Source organism: Vulpes vulpes, chromosome 11 (genome assembly GCF_048418805.1).
Source record: "Vulpes vulpes isolate BD-2025 chromosome 11, VulVul3, whole genome shotgun sequence".
Lineage (NCBI taxonomy): Eukaryota > Metazoa > Chordata > Mammalia > Carnivora > Canidae > Vulpes > Vulpes vulpes.
This window is the reverse complement of record NC_132790.1, coordinates 92,262,366-92,276,971: the sequence shown is the minus strand read 5'-3', so window position 1 is coordinate 92,276,971 and position 14,606 is coordinate 92,262,366. Positions and strand designations below refer to the sequence as shown.

The window sequence follows — 14,606 nt, the reverse complement described above, 5'->3', positions numbered from 1 at the left end:
TAAAGGGACAACAGACTCTCTGCTGAGCACAAAGCCCAAAATGGGGCTTGGTCCCAAGGCCCTGAGATCATGACTTGAGCTGAAATCAAGGGTTGTATGCTTAACCAATTGAGCTACTCAGGTGCCCTTATCAAAATTATTCTATATGATTAAAATTATATTTTAGCCTCTAACTTAAAGCTTAATAAACACTATGCATATCAGTTTTAACTTAGAAAATCTATTTTTTTAAAAAAATTTCATTCTGTAAATAAAAATAAAAATAAATGTTTAAACGAAACCAAATTTGGTACAACTCTTTTGGGAAGCTTTTTAGCAAGATATAAAAAGAATTAAAATGATCAAGCCTGTCGACCCTGAAATTTACCTAGTAATTTAACCTCGTAAAATGATTTAAAAGAGAAAGGGATAAATGAGTATGTAACTCCATTTTAAAAATTGTCTTTGAATATTAGTTTTAAAAAATCTAGCATCTATCCTAGATTGTTTGAATTGGTCACCTACACAACCCAGATCAAAACTAACTGCTAAAGCTCTAATGTACATTAACCCTGCAAGTCTATAAAATGAATTAGAAATTCAGTACTCAGTGAAGGAATGGCTTGGCATCTCATTACCAGCTTAGTAAGTACAAATTACATCCCTTAAAATATCCCTATAGTTAAGTTATCGCATATGGTTATGGAGATTTTTTCTTCACTATTATCTCCTTAAAGAGGAATATATGACTAAATAAATAAATACAATTCCTGCTCTGGCATGAATTTAAAAGATCACATTGCAAATGAATTTAGTTCACCATCCGAATTTACAAACCTAAACTGAGCGTCAAATAACAAGCAATTTCTTTTTTCCACAAAAGATATAACATCGTATTATTACTGGAAAGATCAAGTTTAAAGTGTTCTTCTGTTTAAAAGGTAGTTAAAATGTTGAATTACCACCAGTACTGAGCTAGTGAAAGCAGAACTAATCTCTAACAAAACCATGATCCAAAAAAAAAAAAAAAAAAAAAACCATGATACATCTTGGTTGCCATGCTGCTACTTGCTCTTAATGCTCATTCCACTGGCAACTTGATCGTAGGTGGGTGGTACATTTAAGTAGTAAAGTGACTGAAGAGAAAGTAAGCAGAAGGCAAACATGATACAGTGTAGTTAAGCAATTGAGGTTTTATCCGTTGACCTTTTTAAATATATAACCTATAATGCTGAATTCAGGCTGACAAAGAACATACCATAATGACTTACTGAGGAACTGAAGCCATTGTTGACCTTCTATGGGGTTTCTGTTTGTAATGTTTTACTTTGTTTTATTTACATTTGACACTCATAAAAAAGTATGACATGCAAGCTCTACCTCTGACTCAGTAACCAAATACTTGTACTTCATAAGCATGAACCCTTATAATCTGAATATTAAATTCTTCCATTAACAGGGTTTCAAATTGTTCCTAGAGTTTTGTAGAAGTGTCTCTTCTCTTGCTTTTGCTCGTGATACATCCAAAAAAGTTGATGCTTTCAAGTAACAAAGGTTTAGTCCAATGAACTTGATTCTCCTTCGGGTCTCATCATATCCTTGTTGTAAATAATCTTGATATTTGCTCATAATTACTTTTAAACATGGTTAGCAGTAATTGTAGTTTTTGTTATTTAAATCCTAAACTTACTGTTTATATTTTATTGCCTTCCTTTTTATTCTGCAAACCACTGAAATATGGTTTCCACCCTTACAGTTCCAATGAAGCTGCCCTTGCTAAGAATGGAAATGGCCTTTTAATTTTTAGACTCTATGAAAACTATTAAATTTTTAACTGAAAGCCAAAACAAACGTATATTTTAAAAACCTCTTTTGTGGTTAGATTTTCTGGCTTTTCCTCCTAAACGTAATAATAATTCTTGCTTTAGACAGCCATTTGATATTGGCTAAGTAAGTAGAAACTTTTAGGCCCTAAATGCAACCAATTTGTTTTGTTGGTTTGGAATTTAAGTAAAAATTGTTTGATGTGTGCAAAGTAAGAACTAAAATGGATACGCTTATCAGGTAGTGACTGATAAACCATAGCTACAACTGGTAAACCCTGTGAAAAGCTTCAGCTCTGTGAACCTCCCAGGGCAACCTGATACTGTGAACATGGTCACTCTCATTCTGCGGATTACAACACGGGGATCCCAACCCCCATCCCCACTCTCTGTCTCTGTCTGGTTTTTGCCTGAAAAAGGATGAGAACTACTACAATAGAAGGACCTGGAACCACAGGGTGAGATCCTACTTTCTTTCCACTCTGATTATATCCACCCATGAGGCTTCAGATTATGGCATAAGATTATGGGATGCTTTCTGTTTAGTGATCTTACTTTCCATTTAGAACTCGAGAGGTGGAAGGCACAATTATACATTGTGTTTAACCAGAAGGTATGTTTGCGCACTCCTTGTCATCATTGGTTATAAACCAAAGGTCATTATCTTATGACCTACATAGAGCACTTGGCCACAATAGCTGCAACGTCTTTTCCTTCCTGTAGCTTTTGACACCATTGACTACTTCCTTATTAAAAGTATCTTCCACTTCAGTTTTAGAAATGTTTAGAAATATTCTGGGTTTTTAAAAAATATTTTATTTATTTATTCATAAGAGACAGATACAGAGAGAGAGGCAGAGACACAGGCAGAGGGAGAAGTAGGCTCCATACAGGGAGCCTGACATGGGACTCGATCCGCAGTCTTTAGGATCACGCCCTGGGCTGAAGGTGGCACTAAACTGCTGAGCCACCCAGGCTGTCCAGAAATATTCTGTTTTACACATCCCTCTTTATCTACCCTTTTTTTCTTTTGCCAGGCAAAGGATTAAAAAAAAATGTTCTTTAAATATTGTGTCACTTATCTCCATTCCTGACCCATTCCTCATGCTGCAATTTCAATGGTGTGAGTCTACCTGTTTTGATAATTTGATTACTGTGCATATTTTGGTTTTTCTCAACAGGTAACTAGGGATATTTAAGTGGTCTCTATCCTAATCTCATTCTGTGATCCCTATCTATATGTGTGCACTACCATCTATCCAGTCATTCAAGATGAAAACAGTCTTGGTGTTTTTTTGTTTTTTTTTTTTTTAAGATTTATTTAGTTATTTGAGAAAGAGGGAGAGAGAGAGAGAGAATGCTGGGGAGAGGTGCAGAGGGAGAGGGTGGGAGAGTCTTTAGCAGACTCCATGCTGAGCACAGAGCTGGACATGACACTTGAGGCTGGATTTCACAACCCTGAGATCACAAACTAAGCTGAAACCATGAGTCAGATGCTTAACCAACTGTACCACCCAGGCAGCACGAAAACCTTCTTAAAGTAAATCTCTTCCCTTTCCCTACCCAAAATGTTACCATGTAGAATGTATTCTTTCTTTTTTTCACTTCTTTCTATCCCTGGAATACATTCCCTCCTTTCTAATTTCACTATATTTTTCAGTATTGTGATATTTTGTTTCTAGAATTGTTGCTAACGTGCTATCCTTATTTCTCTTATCCTACAAATCCACACTAATTTAGTTTTTCTAAAGCAGGAACCTAATATCGCCCTTTTCATACTTAAAATTAAGTCATCAACCCACCCCCCAATATCACATCCAATCTCTAGCATAGCGTATGAGCTTTTACCTGTGGTCTCTTCCTACCCTCTCCAGGATTGATTAGTTTAGATAATTATAACTGCTATAACACATTTCAATGGCTTTTCTTAATACAAGGCAATTTCTGGCTTACTTATCAAGGTGGGAGTTTCTAGTCTGTGGGTAGCTTTTATTCACATGGTGTTTCAGGGCCACAAGATCTTTCTGTTTTGTAGCTCCACCATTTCACAAGGTCTCATCAACTTCTACATCAAGAGGGAGGGAGGGAGGGAAAGAGCATAGTGAAGGCTCACCTACTTCTTAAGAACCTTGGCTTGCAGAACATGAGAGACTCCTAACTCTGGGAAATGAACTAGGGGTGGGGGAAGGGGAGGTGCCGGGGGATGGGGGTGACTAGGTGACAGGCACTGAGCGGGGCACTTGATGGGATGAGCACTGGGTGTTATTCTAAATGTTGGCAAATTGAACACCAATAAAAAATAAATTTATAATAAATAAATAAATAAATAATATTAAATCTAGGATAAGATTAAATTACTTTCATATTCTGTGGTTCCATTTTCGTGATAAAGTTCCAATCAAAACCTTTCAAAGAAAAAAAAAAAGGACCTTGGCTTGGAAATAATACATTTGTTCCCTTTCACATCTATTGGTTGCAATCCACCACATGGCCGCATGTTAGCTGAGTAATTACCAGCAACAATTCTATACTAAGAAAAAGAAAACACAAATTTTGTTGAACAGGTCATTGTCTTTGAATCAACATCAAGAGTTCAACTTCCTACCCCACCCCTTCTTACACCGTAGCATACTTAACCACTTATATTCCTGAAAGACACTCACTCATAGGCCTCACTTTGCCTATGTCCCGGCCTTGTGCTCATGGCTATCCTCTACTCTTCTTTCAAAATTTAGCTGAAAAATCTTTTTGGATAGAAAACCATTACAGAACTCTTATTTCTGGATAAGTATTCTCTCTATATGTTCTATATATTCCTGTTATAAGAGGTGCTTGGAAAAATCTTGATAGGCTCAGTTACATACATTTTTACTTTAAAAATACCCATTTTTCTTCTCAGGGGGACTGAAAAATAGCAGTATGGAAAATGAAACCTGACTCATTTGGAGTGAATCTTAGTACCAATTCCTGAAAATATTTTTGGTAAGGTAACACAATTTAAGATTTTATAAACAGTTGTGACCATACGTCTGACAACAAATAGTTTGTTAAAGAGGAACTTTTGGTTTGTTTTTATCTTTAGGAAAAACTTGTAGAAAATGATACAAAACTCTTTTGCTTAATAACAAATTCATTTCCTTATTTTTATAAGAAGACACCAGACAGCATCTCCCAGCTTGCTTCACATTTCAGTGTGGCCATTTAACTAAGTTCAAACCAAGGAAATGTTACAAGAAATGAGGTGTGTCAATTCCAGGAGTGGCCCATAAAAACCTCCCATCTACAACCAACTTCTTTCTTTTCTCTGCAGACTCAGTGTCAGAGTCCAGAAAAATCTTGGAAGCCATATACTAAAGATGTCAGTGCTTCCATTAGCCTGGGCCCTGTAGTCATGCTGTAAAACAGAGCTCCCACCCTACCAAAGGGGAACACTTCTATTTGGTTGTTCCATCGTATAAAAAGAAAAAAACTTTCTGTTGTGTCAGTAAAGTTTGGAGGGAGAGGTTGAAAATGCCACCAGCATTATCCCAAATAATATGACCCATTGTTGACAACTAAAGTATTTGTGTTTGGGAATCTAATTGGAAAATTAAAAACCTTTGCTAAGGTTAATATTTCAATACAAAAAGTTTTATCCTAATACAAATAACTTGAAGCACCCAGATGTCAAGACCTTCTTTTGCTGCTTCCACTGTATCAGTTCCACCTGGGAGCTGCGGGAGCTAATGTCTATAGCATTTAGGCAAGAAAAGAGAGATAAGAGCAACAAGGAGAATTTTAGAAAGAATACATTTAAGATCCGTAGTAGTATAATGCTTCTGACTAAAAATAACCTTAAATAGCTTAAATAAAAAGACTGAATCACAAAGAGCTACAACCAAGGTGTAATATTTTAAAATCCTACACACCACCATGCAGAAGAGGACAGCAGTGAAGAGGCTTGCTTATTTTGAGTATAAAATTGGACACAAAGCAAAAATAAGTATCCTTGGAGAGTCCATAACGACAAGCCAGCCTTCAGAGAACAAGTCATCTGGAGCTATAATAAGTCCAGGATCAGTGTTACAGGTCATCAGTGCCATCAAGTCCTTGAACTCTTTCCATGTTTCTATCATCCTCAAGACTTGTCCTCACATAGTCTCAAGACGGCTGTCACAATTCCACATAATCATTGTCATATATAGAGGAGAAGGAGGCATACACATACCTATATGTACATATGTGTGTGTACACGTACACATATTTATGTGTATAGAGTATGCGTATATGTGTACATATATGTATGTGTACGTGTGTTTACATACATATATGTACACATGCAAACATACATAAAGTTAAGCAGAAAGCACATTTTTAGAAGTCTTCTAGAAGATTTTCCCTTAGCCAAATCTGTGTAATATGCCCACATGTAAACCAATCACAAGGAAAGGAACTGATTTTCTAGTAATGAAAAATCATCCTTTGCTTTAGGACCCTCTTTCAATAAACATACTGTTCTCCAATACCTTATAAAAAGTAGGATTCCTTTCAGGTCCATTATTAACCAACTGATTCAGAAAAACTGAAGGCAGAGGGGATCCCTGGGTGGCTCAGTGGTTTGGCGCCTGCCTTTGGCCCAGGGCGTGATCCTGGAGTCCCGGGATCGGGTCCCGCGTCCCGCATCCGGCTCCCGGCATGGGGCCTGCTTCTCCCTCCTCCTGTGTCTCTGCCTCTCTTTCTCTCTATGTCTATCATAAATAAATAAATAAATCTTTAAAAAAAGAAAAGAAAAGAAAAACTGAAGGCAGACACTCACAAATTGAATTTTAGGAGAATTTCAGGTAGTTCTATTGCATGCTAAAATCTGAGAACTACTACTTGACCATGTAAAAGCAAATAGTAAGTTTTGGATAGACAACTCTTAGTTTATACCCTAGTTAAATATTTTCTAATTAAAGATGGTACTCTTCTTCAAAGACCATAATAAAATTAAATTGAAAACAGTTAAAACAAAAAGCACAAAAGCTGCAAAAACCACAAGGATTACAAAAAGATGATAATGTACAGGGGGAATAAGATTTCAATTAATTTAAGAAAATGGAAATAAGAGTCACATGTGGTAACTCTTTTATAAGATACAGGAAGTTATAAAATGTGTAAAGAAGGATGTAAGAATAAGGAGACTCAACTTACCTCCATAGAATCCCAGAGAGCCTGAGCACTTAGTGAAGCCAAATAAAGGGGAGGATAAAGTTGAAAATTAGAAATTAAAGTGAGGAATGCTTGAAAGCCTATATTCAGAAGCCATTCATCCATCCTTCTCCCCATTGAGAGAATGTGGAAATGATATGTACCAACCTAAGCAAGGTGTAGGAGACTTCTGCTTAAAACAGAATGGGGGGCAGCAGCCTGGTTGGCCCAGCAGTTTTAGTGCCGCCTTCAGCCCAGGGTGTGATCCTGGAGACCTGGGATCGAGTCTCATGTCGGGCTCCCTGCATGGAGCCTGCTTCTCCCTCTGCCTGCGTCTCTGCCTCTCTCTCTCTCTCTCTCCCTCTCTGTGTCCCTCATGAATAAATAAATAAAATCTTTAAAAAAAAAAAACAGAATGGGAATATCTAGGGATTCAAGAAAAATAATCATATAGGAAGAAAGTTTGAAAAATAACATTGAAAATGTAATCTAGTAGATTTCTACAGTTTTCCTGCCCCATCTATAGGAGAAGCTCAACAGTCAGGAAACTAAACTGTAAACAGATGCTTCTACAAGCCCTGGACTCTGGGCATCTACTCTGGCTACCATAAAAGTGTTAAAACCAAAGACATATTTAAGGCCAATTCAGGTGAATTCCCTACACCAAGAAGGCGGAAAGAACTAAGAGCCCCAGTAAAACCTGGGTTCGTAGAATTAGCACCTTAAAACATGACAGAGATGTAAACCCCACCATGTAGGAGGGAAGGGCACAGAGAAAACTTACCCTCTTGACCTTGGTGCTAGATATGAGAAAGATGTATCTATCCGTCATCGTAAAGTTCTCAAGTTATAATAACATCATTGATTTCAGACAAAATAGACTTTGAAGGAAAACTGTTACTAGAAATAAAGAGAAACACTTCATTATTGATAAAGGTTCAATTCACCAGGATAATATAACTACTTTTAGTTTTTGCTGATCATATAAGCATAAAATATTAGGAAAAAAGTCAGACAAGAAGAAATAGACAAATCTATCAATATGGTGAGAGATTTTAATATTCCTCTGAATAATTAGTAGAATAAGCAAAGTACCAGCTAAAGTAACAGCATAATTAAGAAATTGATCTAATACAAAAAAATATAATACCATATTCAACAATTGAAGAGTACACCTATTTTTCAAGTGTATTTAAAATATGTAAAAAAAATCTCAAATGGATGAAACCATTTATAGCATGTTCTTGGACCACAATACCATTATAAATAATAACTAGAGAATTCTAGCTTCTTCATAAGACATCAAGAAGGAATCATAATGGATGTCCTGGTGTACAGTAGGCTTTTTAAAATAAAATGTGAAGGCCAGAGATCAGAGGTGAAAACACAGGTGCTCACTTTGGTGGCACATAAATTAAATTGGAATGATAAAAAATATAAATAAATAAATAAATAAATAAATAAATAGGAATGATACTGAGAATATTAGCATGGCCACTGCGCAAGGATGGCACACAAATTCGTGAAGTGTCCCACATTTTTTTTAAAAAGATAAAAACACAGTAGAAGATGATTAAAAATGAAAGAGTTGTGAAAGCAACTTTAAATAGGATAAAATCCAGAGACCCACTAAACTAAAAAAAAACTCCCTCATTTAAAAAATGAGGGATTCAATCCACGAAATTAAAGAGCACAACAAATCAGCAACAGAAAACTCTGTACGAAATATTAGACCTATCATAGAGCATGGTAAAATATTCAGTAATTCTATGAAAGATTATTCTATATTACTTACAATCTGAATTAACATAAACAATAATAAGGTCATATGTACCAATCAGAATAGCAAACATTTAGAATTGATCCTCAAGAAGTGAAGACATGTAATGGGTGACAGGCACTGAGGGGGACACTTTACGGGATGAGCACTGGGTGTTTTTCTGTATGTTGGTAAATTGAACACCAATAAAAATTAATTTATTTAAAAAGAAAAAGAAGTGAGACATGTGATAAAACAAGCATTTCCATACTTTATTGACAGAAGAACAGAATGACGGGGTTTCTATAGTGTATACACACATAAGGATATGTGCAAGGTTGATGACTGTAGCATAATTTGTAATTATAGAACAGGAAATAAACTGCACCCAGATGATTAGATCGAGACCATTCTGTATCAGAGGCAAGGGGATTTCTAAGATGCGTCCTAAAGGAGAAAAAAACGTGCCCCAGATAACAGTCTGCATGAAACAATCTTCTTTATGTAAAGAAACACTACGTACATGTGTGTATATATGTTTGTATATATAATGATATTTATTCAGCGCTTACTCCTTAGCAGGCATCACTCTAAACTTCTTGCATATATTAACTTCTTCAATCCTCATAAAAATATTATGAGACGGATACTACTACTACCCTCACTTTACAGATCAAAAAAGAGGCACAGAGATTGTAATTTGCACAAAGTCACGGAGAATGAGAAGGGATTCAGATCTAAGTGGCAGGTCTCCCCCCTCCTTTTTACTTCTTTTCTCAATTTCATTTTCTATTGCTCTCCCTTCCCACCCCCTCTTCCTTCCTCCCGCCTACTTCCTCCCTTACTCTTCAAGTATCTGTTGCCAGGGTCGTGGGAAGAAAAGGAGAGGAGAGCTGCCCGAGACGCCTTTCGCTTTATTTATCCATATTCAGCTTTATTGTTTGGAAGATCCTGTATTACTTTTGTAAATAAAACACTTTAAGGAAAAAAAGAATCAATGAATCCTTCAGTTTAAGCAATATGAGTTCGTTTGTTTGTTTTGTTTTGTTTTTTTTCCAATATGAGTTTATTGAGCCTGTTTGCCAGTGGCGGGGGTGGGGGTAGATGGCAGAAAAATTAAACACTCTAAACACATCTAGTCAGTTGGACTCTTAAAAGTTAGCAGCCTTGGGGACCCCTGGGGGGCTCAGCGGTTTAGCATCTGCCTGCAGCCCAGGGCCTGATCCTGGGGTCCCGGGATAGAGTCCCACGTTGGGGTCCCTGCAGGGAGCCTGCTTCCCCCTCTGCCTGTGTCTCTGCCTCTCTCTCTCTCTCTCTCTCGAATAAATAAATAAAATCTTTAAAAAAAAAAAGTCAATGTGTAGTTTATAATAAATAAATAAATAAATGATAGATAGATAGATAGATAGATAAATAAATAAATAAAAGTTAGCGGCCTTTGGTGGAGAATGAGGGATGGCGGACAGAGGGAAAGACAGACAGACCGCGAGCCAAGACGGAGAGAGCTAACGAGCAGAAGCCCCATGAAGAAGAGCGAGCTCGACCCGGGCCGTCTGCACCGAAGCGGCGCTCCAGGCTCCGGGCCGCGGATCTCCCGGGAGGCCCGCCCCGCCCCCCCCGGCGGCCCCGCCCCCTCCGTGACTCCCGCGGCCCGGCTGCCCCCGCCTCCCAGCGCCTCCCTGCCCGGGGCCCCGGAACAGACGTCAGGGCCCGCAGGGCGCGGGGGGCGCGGGGGGCCCACGGCGAGCGCGCGCTCGGGCACCGGCAGGGGCGGGGACGCCGCCACCGGGAAACGAAACGGTCAGACCTCGGCGGCGCAGAGGTCGCTCCGAGGTTCCGGGGCCTCGCCCTTGGCAGCATCCGGGCAGCATCCGCAGGCGGCGGCCGCAGGTGGGCGGGCGGCGGGCTCCCCGCCAGGTGCACGGAGGGGGGCGGGGGGCTGTACCTGTGCGGGGCGCGCGGGCACAGGCTGGGGGCCGGGGTCTTGGAGCATCCGCACGCGGCGGCCACAGGTGGGCGGGCGGCGGGCTCCCCGCCAGGTGCGCGGGGGGGGGGGGAGCGGGGGGGGCTGTACCTGTGCGGGGCGCGCGGGCACAGGCTGGGGGCCGGGGTCTTGGAGCATCCGCACGCGGCGGCCACAGGTGGGCGGGCGGCGGGCTCCCCGCCAGGTGCGCGCGGGGGGGGGGTGGGGGGGCTGTACCTGTGCGGGGCGCGCGGGCACAGGCTGGAGGCCGGGGTCCTGGCGGCCCGGGGAGCGACCCCCGAGCAGCGACCCGCCTGCGGCCCCCACCCACCCCCCGGCCCGCCCCAGGGCTCAGGTGTGCCCGCGCCCCGTGGGTGCTGAAACACCTGTCCGCGGCGCTGACAGTCTGAGCTGCGGCTGCTGGCAGCAGTGGGGGGGTTAGAAGGGCGATTCGCAGGCCCCTCGGAGGTGCCGTTTAACGTGAGTATTCACCCGGGGGGGGGCTGGCCCCAAACTGTGCGAGCCACCTGGAGCTCCGCGCGCGTGGGCGGGAGGGAGGGAGGTGCTTTGCCGCCCACAGGCGGACCCTAGACCCGAGGCTCCCGAGTCCGTCCACCTGCCGGGGTGCACCCCCGCCTCGCTACTTAATTCCTGCGGACTCCGAACCCGTTTCTTCATCTCTGGGCCTTGCTGGCTCCATCTCTGAAATTGCGTCAAGGTCAAAAATGAGTTCCGAGAGTGAAGAGTAGGATACTTAACTAGTGTAAAAGCTGTTGTCGGAGCTGTGTCCCGCGCTGCAGAGAGTTCTCATTAGGGTTAGCTTTGGGTATTTTTTTTTTAAGATTTTATTTATTTATTCATGAGAGAGAGAGAGACAGAAGCAGGCGCCCTGCAAGGAGCCCCATGCGGGTCTCGATCCCGGATCCTGGGGTCACGCCCTGAGCCGAAGGCAGACGCTCCACTGCTGAGCCACTCAGGTGTCCCGCTTTTAGCATTTTTAATAGTCAAGTCCCTGCTTCTCCGAGATTATTATCTGGCTCCCGGGTGGTTTTATTTAGACAGCGATTCCTGGAAGTGGTAAAATAGCTACTAGGCAGCTCCAGGAACAGGCAGGTATTGTTTCTCCTGGTTTAGCAATTTGAGAAACAGGATTAGTACAAGTTTCACTTCCGTAGAGGAAATTGTCAAACGATTTATGATTCCCTTTATCATCCTTGAACTTTCTTAATAGCAGAACTTTCTCTTAATACCATGCTCGCCAGCCGGACAACTGCAGGGCTTTGAACACTGAATAAACGCAAGGAATGAAAATTAAGGAAAAGGGAAATGAGTGGATTTCTGCAGTTGGATAGAAAAGGTGCATGTAAAATAAATAAGTGGCTGAATCTGAGACAAAGCAGCCTTCACATTTGTACGGGAGCTGTTCTTTATGGGAAAGGAGGGAAATAAAACCCTACACATCTTGTTCAGTCAGCAAGCACCAGTTAAGTGCCTTGTCCTGCACAAGACAGTCCATACTCTGGCCTTTGAGAGCATAGAACGCAGGTAGAGAGAAACTACGTTAGAACTGTCCTACACTTCTCTATTCTTTTTTCTGATCTCTCGCCCTCTTTTTTTTTTTTTCCTGTAATCCACAAACCTTTCATTTCCTTGAATTAGTCAATCTCCCTCTAGCCACAGGACTTGTGCCAGTTGCCTCCGCAATGCTTCACTTCCCCAACCCCCATCCATGGCCTAGTTGATTTTAGACAGCCTTTGGCTCTCAGATTCAAAGCAGGTTAGGGACAAAGAGTTCTGTCATTGTCTTTATTTGCTAAAATAATTCAGAACATATATCCACATCGTGGGCCTCAGAAAAATGTTAACTGATTTGTTGTTAAACAATTAAGAAGTAAACATGGATCGATGATTCAAATATAGGTTATGCCTGGTTTATGTCTTAGGAGCTATCAAAACTAGGGATGCTTCCTTTGGGTTCCAGATTGTACATTAATATTTTTTTGAAAGCAATAAGAGAAACTTCAGGACCCCCAAGAGATGGGTCAAGGATTTCACTGTAATATGAGTTCTGGAGCCATGATTGATGTCACCTGCATTATTTCTCTTCCCTGATGGAAGACGTTTATAATTTTCAAAGAGCCCAGAGCAGCAATGGGTCTTATGGTATCTGATGGAATAATTTCACCAGAAATATACTTACATGAATATAGTATATGATGCACTAATCTCTCATTTAACTGAATTAGGAAGAAGGGTATAGGGCAGCCCAGGTGGCTCAGCAGTTTAGTGCCTTCAGCCCAGGGCGTGATCCTGGACACTCAGGATTGAGTCCCATGTCGGGCTCCCTGCATGGAGCCTGCTTCTCCCTCTGCCTGTGTCTCTGCCTCTCTCTCTCTCTCTCTCTTGTGAATAAATAAATAAAATCTTTTTTAAATAAAGGAAGAAGGGTATAGTATTCAGATTATAGTTTGAATTTATATATTTGTCCTGAAGTAATTAAGATTCCAGTGGTACAATATATATGACTTTCTTAGATTTTTTTTTTTTTAGTATAGTATAAATATGATGTTCTTTTCCTTGGAAGTTTTTCTAGGACTTGTTTCTTATTAAAAGTCGTGGGGGCATTATTAAAAAGTTATCATGCTAATTAATTAATTCACCCAGGACTCCGCCTTACTCATTTCCAAAACTGAGTGACATTACCTCTTGTTAATAGACCCTTAAGTTTGACAAAATCAAAAGATCTCTGAAACAGCAAACAAGACTAGACAGGGTGACATGGTGAGTATCATCTTTATTCTACAGGCACAAATACAGGCACGACTGTCCCTTAACATTTTGTACCAGAACTTAGGCTTAATTTTTTGCTTAATTGCAAAAATTCTAAAACCTACAGCACAGTGAGGACCCAGATTTTGTTCTGCAGCAGTTTTGCCACGAGGGAATCATTCTCACAAATCTATACTTTAAGATTCAAAATAATATGACCACATAGGAAAGAAAAGAGCACAGCAGGACAAACAAGCTCTGTGTTAGAGTCTGTTGTGTTTCCTTTCCTTGGATCTCTAGACAAGAAGTTTTGCCCGGGTTAAATGTAATTAGTAGGCATAAAGGGGGTTGGGATTTTTTTTTAAGATTTTATTTATTTATTCATGACAGACAGAGAGAGAGAGGCAGAGACACAGGCAGAGGGAGAACCAGGCTCCATGCAGGGAGCCCGACGTGGGACTCGATCCCGGGTCTCCAGGATCAGATCTTCCATCTCAGTCTTCCCGGGCTGAAGGCAGCGCCAAACCGCTGGGCCACCGGGGCTGCCCAGGGGTTGGGATTTAAAGTGGAGAAATCAGGGAAAAGGGGATCAAGGAACTGGAAGGTAGAAATACTGAGAGCATTTTTTTTAATTGTTATTTTCTGTAGAAATAACCAAACACAAAGTTTTGGTTGGATTGTCATGGCGCTACAACTATGCAACACCTGAGAGTGGGTTCTCTGGCTAAAAGTATATCTTGAAACATAGAACAAAGGATCAGGCCTTTTAAGATTTACTGCTCAAATTGGGAAGGATATACCCACAGAACCTGGAATCCAGAGCCATTTGCAGTAGTGTGATCTGATAGCTAACTTCACGTCTAGAGTCCAGCCCTAAGGCTGGGTGCTGGATCACACACTTCTTTTGTGGAGATTGGAAGGCTCCAGTTCTTAACTGAGTTGCAATGTGTCGTCTTAAGATCACAGTGTTTTCCTTTTGGCTTTATGCCTCATAGGACCCTCTCCTCCCAAAGGTTTGTAGGAAATGTCCATGATCCTGGGGGGACCCACAACTTTGTAAGCTGTACTCAAAACCACATCAGCGGGGAATGGGATCAAGGTCAAAGGGTTTAAATGAATGTTTCTGGTAGATTAGATGAATAGA

The 14,606-nt window shown here is 40.9% G+C and overlaps 1 protein-coding gene and 1 non-coding gene across 4 annotated transcripts in view; both read left to right on the top strand.

The window, feature by feature from the left end:
- Positions 1-8,405: 8,405 nt before the first annotated feature.
- LOC112926839 (U6 spliceosomal RNA) lies at positions 8,406-8,513 on the top strand. The gene has a single exon (XR_003236414.1). It is a non-coding gene; the product is annotated as a U6 spliceosomal RNA (small nuclear RNA).
- A 1,882-nt stretch (positions 8,514-10,395) lies between these two features.
- LOC112932787 (phospholipid scramblase 1-like) overlaps positions 10,396-14,606 on the top strand; it is a 29,420-nt gene continuing 25,209 nt past the window's right edge. The window contains exon 1 of one of the 3 annotated variants that reach the window (XM_072727081.1): positions 10,396-10,620. The gene's annotated coding sequence lies outside the window, so the exon portion shown is untranslated. The remainder of the gene's footprint in view (positions 10,621-14,606) is intronic. The other 2 variants (XM_072727082.1, XM_072727083.1) reach the window with 2 other exon arrangements.